This window comes from Macadamia integrifolia, unplaced genomic scaffold (assembly GCF_013358625.1).
Source record: "Macadamia integrifolia cultivar HAES 741 unplaced genomic scaffold, SCU_Mint_v3 scaffold1390, whole genome shotgun sequence".
Lineage (NCBI taxonomy): Eukaryota > Viridiplantae > Streptophyta > Magnoliopsida > Proteales > Proteaceae > Macadamia > Macadamia integrifolia.
In genome coordinates this window covers 56,068-61,364 of record NW_024868187.1, presented here as the reverse complement: position 1 = coordinate 61,364, position 5,297 = coordinate 56,068, and positions in this window count along the sequence as shown.

Genomic DNA, 5,297 nt, shown 5'->3' with positions numbered 1-5,297 from the left:
TGAACATACCCAACTGGTCGAACAGGTGAGGGGGAGAGCTTGGTCCCTGAGAAGTTTGTAATTAGTTGATCGAATAAAGTCAGTTAGGCTGAAAAGGCCTTTCAAGGCAATACATTAAACCCTTAGCTCTTACAGTTCCAAAACAAAGAAATAGATGATGCACGGAACCAATGTCCCTGATGAGACGAACAAGCGTAGAGCTCGAACGGTAGTCTTCCTATCTACTGAGCCGAGTTGAGTCGAGTAGCAGAGGAAGACCAAAATGTGTGAGAGAAAACCAGAGGGCTACTGGTTCTGAATCTCACATGTGTTTCAGACGGTGCGCAAACACGAACATCATTAAATGAATCAAAGGTAGTAGATATGGGAAGCGATGGGCAAGTGTGAGGTTTGAAGTGGTAGCAGCGGGTGGGCTTACACTTCAAAAACTGATGCACAGAAAATGGAGTGCATCTTGATAAAATTACTGAAATAATTAGAGAAAAGAAGCTAAAAAATGTATTCTCCAATATACACGTACCAAACATATTTTTTATTATACAATTTATTATATAAATAATAACCAAACGATTATTATTTGTGGTTCATAATTTATTGTCATAAATGATTTCTCAAAAATAACTAATAAATACAAATATAAATTATACCAGAGAGAGCCTAAGACCCAAATAATAAAACCAAAACATAAAAATTTTCGTTTTTTCAAGGGAGTCACTGGTTGAGGCAGATATGGGTGAATGTGCCCAAGTGTCCATGCCTATCACGTATCCCCACTTAGGGGTGTCAATCAGTCAGGACAGGTCGGTTTCAATCAGGCCTAATCAAGCTTCCCCACTTTAGGCCCTTGCACCATGATTGGTCTATTTAAATGATCGATCCTCATATGCTAAGTATGGTCCGATTTATAAATGGTTTGTCAAATATTGATCTTTAATCGAGCTGCCAACAATGGGGCTAAACAAGCCTTAGCCGAGCTTTAAATGGGCTAATTGACACATTTATTTCTAAGCAAGCTAAAATTGGGCTCTAAACAGGCTAGGATCAAGCTTTAAATGGTCTTTTAATGTGTCAGACTTAGTAAACAGTGCTATGAATGAGCTCTAAGTGGGCCTTAAACAAGTCAAGCCGTGTTGGACTATTAAATCAGTCGGTCCTGACTCCCGATAGGGTAGCACCCTTACATTAGGAACTACCTGTTAACAAATATGTTGGGCTGTAGCTCAACATGTTTAATAATGGACTGGGTCGGTTCAGGTTTTAAATGGTTGGGTCAACCATGCTTATCGGTCCAAGCATGTAATTGACACCCTTACCCCTAATCCTACTCCAAAACTTCCTCTTGAATAGGTGTAAAGGGAGTGATTAAATGATTAATTCTATAATCAATGACTAAACACAATTAAAAACAACCCAAATTTTAAACATAATAACTCAATAGGATTACGTTAAAGGATTTAATTCTTTTTAAACAATCAGATTTTTAATTAAGAAAATATCAAATGAGTAAAAAACTTAACATTGACATATTAATTCCATTAAAAGATGGCAAAATTTTCCTGTGTCTGTGGTTGGGACGGCTAATGATGAATGATCATGTAGAATGGTTTAGAAGGGTTGGATGATAAATTTGAAGACCATGAAGAAGTGATTAAGTATTTTTTTTAGGCGTAGCAAAGTTTGTCAATCTTTTAACGAAAAAATGTAAAATATTTTCAATAATAAAATATGCATTCATTCAAGAATTGTGAAATTAAATACCATTAATATGATTATGAATAACTGATTATAGAAACAACGCTTCTAACGTACATGTTTAATATGTTTCTAATAGAAACTTAATCCTATAAATTTGAAATTGTTGGGAAAGTAAATTCATAAAAACAAAAAGTTCATATCCATTGAGAGTAAAATATTAGATAATAAGATGGCAAATTTCTATGGTATTTCGATGATAATCATAGGGTTCTTAACCTTCATTGTGCCTGCATTTGCATTAAGGATCATCACACCTGCTCCTGAACCATATTCATATATACCACCTGAACCTCGACCAGGATTTTTTCATTACCTAGAAACTTGCACAACACATATACATGATGAATGTGGCACAGAAATCATTAAAGGGTTGGCTGGAAAATCCAAAGTTAGCAAGCATTGTTGCCATCAACTTGTAGAAATGGGGCATGATTGCCACAATGCATTGGTTGAAGCACTTGGAATAAATCCTGCAAGAGAAACAGATCTAGAATATAAGACGTACCAATTATTTAAGCAAGGTCTTCCCAAAAATGGTCCAATTGTGTGGAACCAATGCCTGAAAGATACTACTGTCATTCTCCCTCTTATCAATTAATGAAGATCAATGTAACTAGAGTTTTTAAGAGAAGAGAGGATGGATATGAAAAATAAAATGAAGGAAAACACTTGTCAATATTTCTTTCACAATATATAATAAAGAGTTCTTCTGCTATTTTCCAGATGATTTTAAAAATTAATTTATCTCACAAGTAGGAAAATTAAATTGACATAACATTTCACTTACATCAGATAAAATGAAAGTATCTCCTACATTGTTTTTTCTGTTATTGAAATAGTATTAGATTTCATTTTTTATAACATTAGTTTGGCAAATGCATTGCATATTTCTTATAGTAGTTAATTAGAAATCATTTATTTTTCAATGTTATGTTAATGTTCGTTTTGCTTGATGAACATTTTTTTTTTCTAATATGTCACATGAGAATGTCCTTAGTGCATGAAAGGATCCATTTTATAAAGGGTGATACATTCATATTTTGGTAAAACTTAAGCTAATTGAATGAGTAATAAAAATGACACAAAGTTTAGTCCAAATTCTTAAATATTATGGAGATACCACGTGAAGACAAATATAACAGTGATTTTTTTTTTATTGATCTTTGTGTTACACTAATTCTTTTGAACAAAAAATGACTCTTTTATTATCTGTAAATATTCCTTCACCATCCTCCAAAAAAATCTAAAATAAAGGAAATTGAGATTCAATTGCAAGGAAAACATTAAAAGTATGGATGAATTGGCCAATCAAAATTGTTATTTAGATAATACTTTTGCATTTATCTAATCATCTTTCCATTGGTAAATTTCAGTATGTATTCCAAAATTGCCTACTCGAATATGTAATCTAGATAAATTATTTACCACACGTTTGGATAAGCACCAAGTGCAATAAGAATATTGAATAGATTAAAAAAAAAAAAAAAAGAGTAAATTAGATCCCCTCCCCTATACTTTGCCCGTACTACAAAGCACCCCATTGTGTCATCAAAAATTACATCTCCCTCCCTGTTAGTGTTGTGTTAGTTTTGAATTATAGTTGAGAAGGGAGTTTTGTAGATTGAAGATCATTGGTTAGGGTTGAAAACTATTTGAACATTGCCCAAGAAGAAGTAGATAAGCTGATTTCTAAGTAAGTCTTAGTTCATCGAAGAATAATAGATAAGAAAACACAAGGGATGGGTTGAAGTGGGAACGAGAAAGCCTATTGATGAGCACATTTATGTGTGAAATCTATTGTAGTAAAACATGCATTTTACATATTTAGAATGGTGCTACCTTGGGTTTTACTCTCTTTTTGCAGGATTTATATTTTCAAGGCTTTAAGGACTATCGGGCGCTATATCTTGAATTTTACACATAAAGAGGTCCTATTTCTTTTCATGGTTGCGAAGAGGACGAAATTCTGGTGGTTATGTTCAATTGCAAGTGCACATTCGTTTGGTCAACCGTATAAGTGATTATTCTTTTCGGATCAGAAAAAGAATAATGGAGCAAAACTGAACCGAGATACAGAACCAACCTATCTGCAGTTGTTTCAAGGGTATAAGGAATATTCTAAATGCCAATAAGGATCGATGGATCACATCGTTAAGTGATTGAAGATTCTTTTTTGGTAACAACAACTAACTAGCGTAGTTGGTGAGTTGTGGTGTGCAAAATCCCTTGCATATTAGGAGGTCTCAAGTTCGAACCTCTTAACTGCCATTTTGTTGAGGTTTTTATTTTAGAAGATTTTCTCTTTCCTACTCATCACTTAAAGGAGGTCGGCCAAAGGGTTTCTTACACAAGAGGAGAGAGAAATAAGGAAATAAAAAGAAAAATAGAAAGAAGGGAGAAAAAATAGGAAAGAAAAAAAAAGAAAAAAAAATTAAAAAAATCGTCCAAGATGCTGCCCACGTTTGAAGAAGAGAGAGAGAAAAAAAAATGAAGCAAAATCATTGGAGATTCCCTACTTCTTACAATTCTCTATCTTCTCTCTCCTCCACCTCATCAACAAGATCAAAAAAAACTTTTTTTTTTAGAAGCTAAAATCTTTAGCTTCCCTCCCTCATTCTCTATATAATAGAATTAACACAAGGGGAGAAGGCAATTCATTCTTCTTCTAGGGTTTTTTTTAGTTGTTCTATCTCTTTCTCTAGCTCTAGTTTCAGGTTTATGCTTTAATCACTTTTGTAATAGCTTTTTATGTCAATTAATGCAAGCACTCTTTTATTCTTATTTAACATTTTATGTTTATGATTTATGCAATTGAGTTGTAATTTTTAAATTTATAGTTCTAGTCTTAGATCTAGGTGACAAGATCACGAGCTGTGGAGCACCTTTTTTTTTCAAGTTCAGTTTTTTTTTTCAAGATTTGTTTTCTCTAGTACTAGAAATTTTAGATTTGGTTTATTCCAGATCTGGTTTTTAGTACTGGTAGTATCTCAAATCGATCAAGTTTTCAGTTCGAGCATTGATTCAAGTAAGTAAGCTCCTTCAGTAATCTTCTCTCTCCCCTCTCATTCCCTCTTCTGACTACCATTTCTTTCTTAATTTAAGATTTTAATTTCAGTTGTTATATTATTACTTTTCCTTTCCCTCAAGGTTCATGGCTAGTGAATGTGTTGGTTTTGCCCCTCCTATCCATAGAACCATAATTTTATTGTTTTTTATTTGAATTGCCTCCCTTTACCTAAAACCAAGTAGAGTAACCCTTGTAAGAGTGACTCTTTGGTCAAGTAGGGAAGCTCATATTATGATGCATCCATCGGGCTAAGTAGAGAAACCTACTTGTGACTCTCTCTCTAGCTTTATCCCCTTTCTTTTACTTTATTTTTATTTCAGCATATGTTTTTCTTTATTTTTTTTTAATTGTGTGGGTTATTTATTTTCATTTATTTATTTATTTAATTTTAATTGTGTGGCTTGCGTCTTTAAATTCTTAGATGACGAATGGTTAGAATGTTATTTTAGATACATATGTTTAGGACGGTAATTAA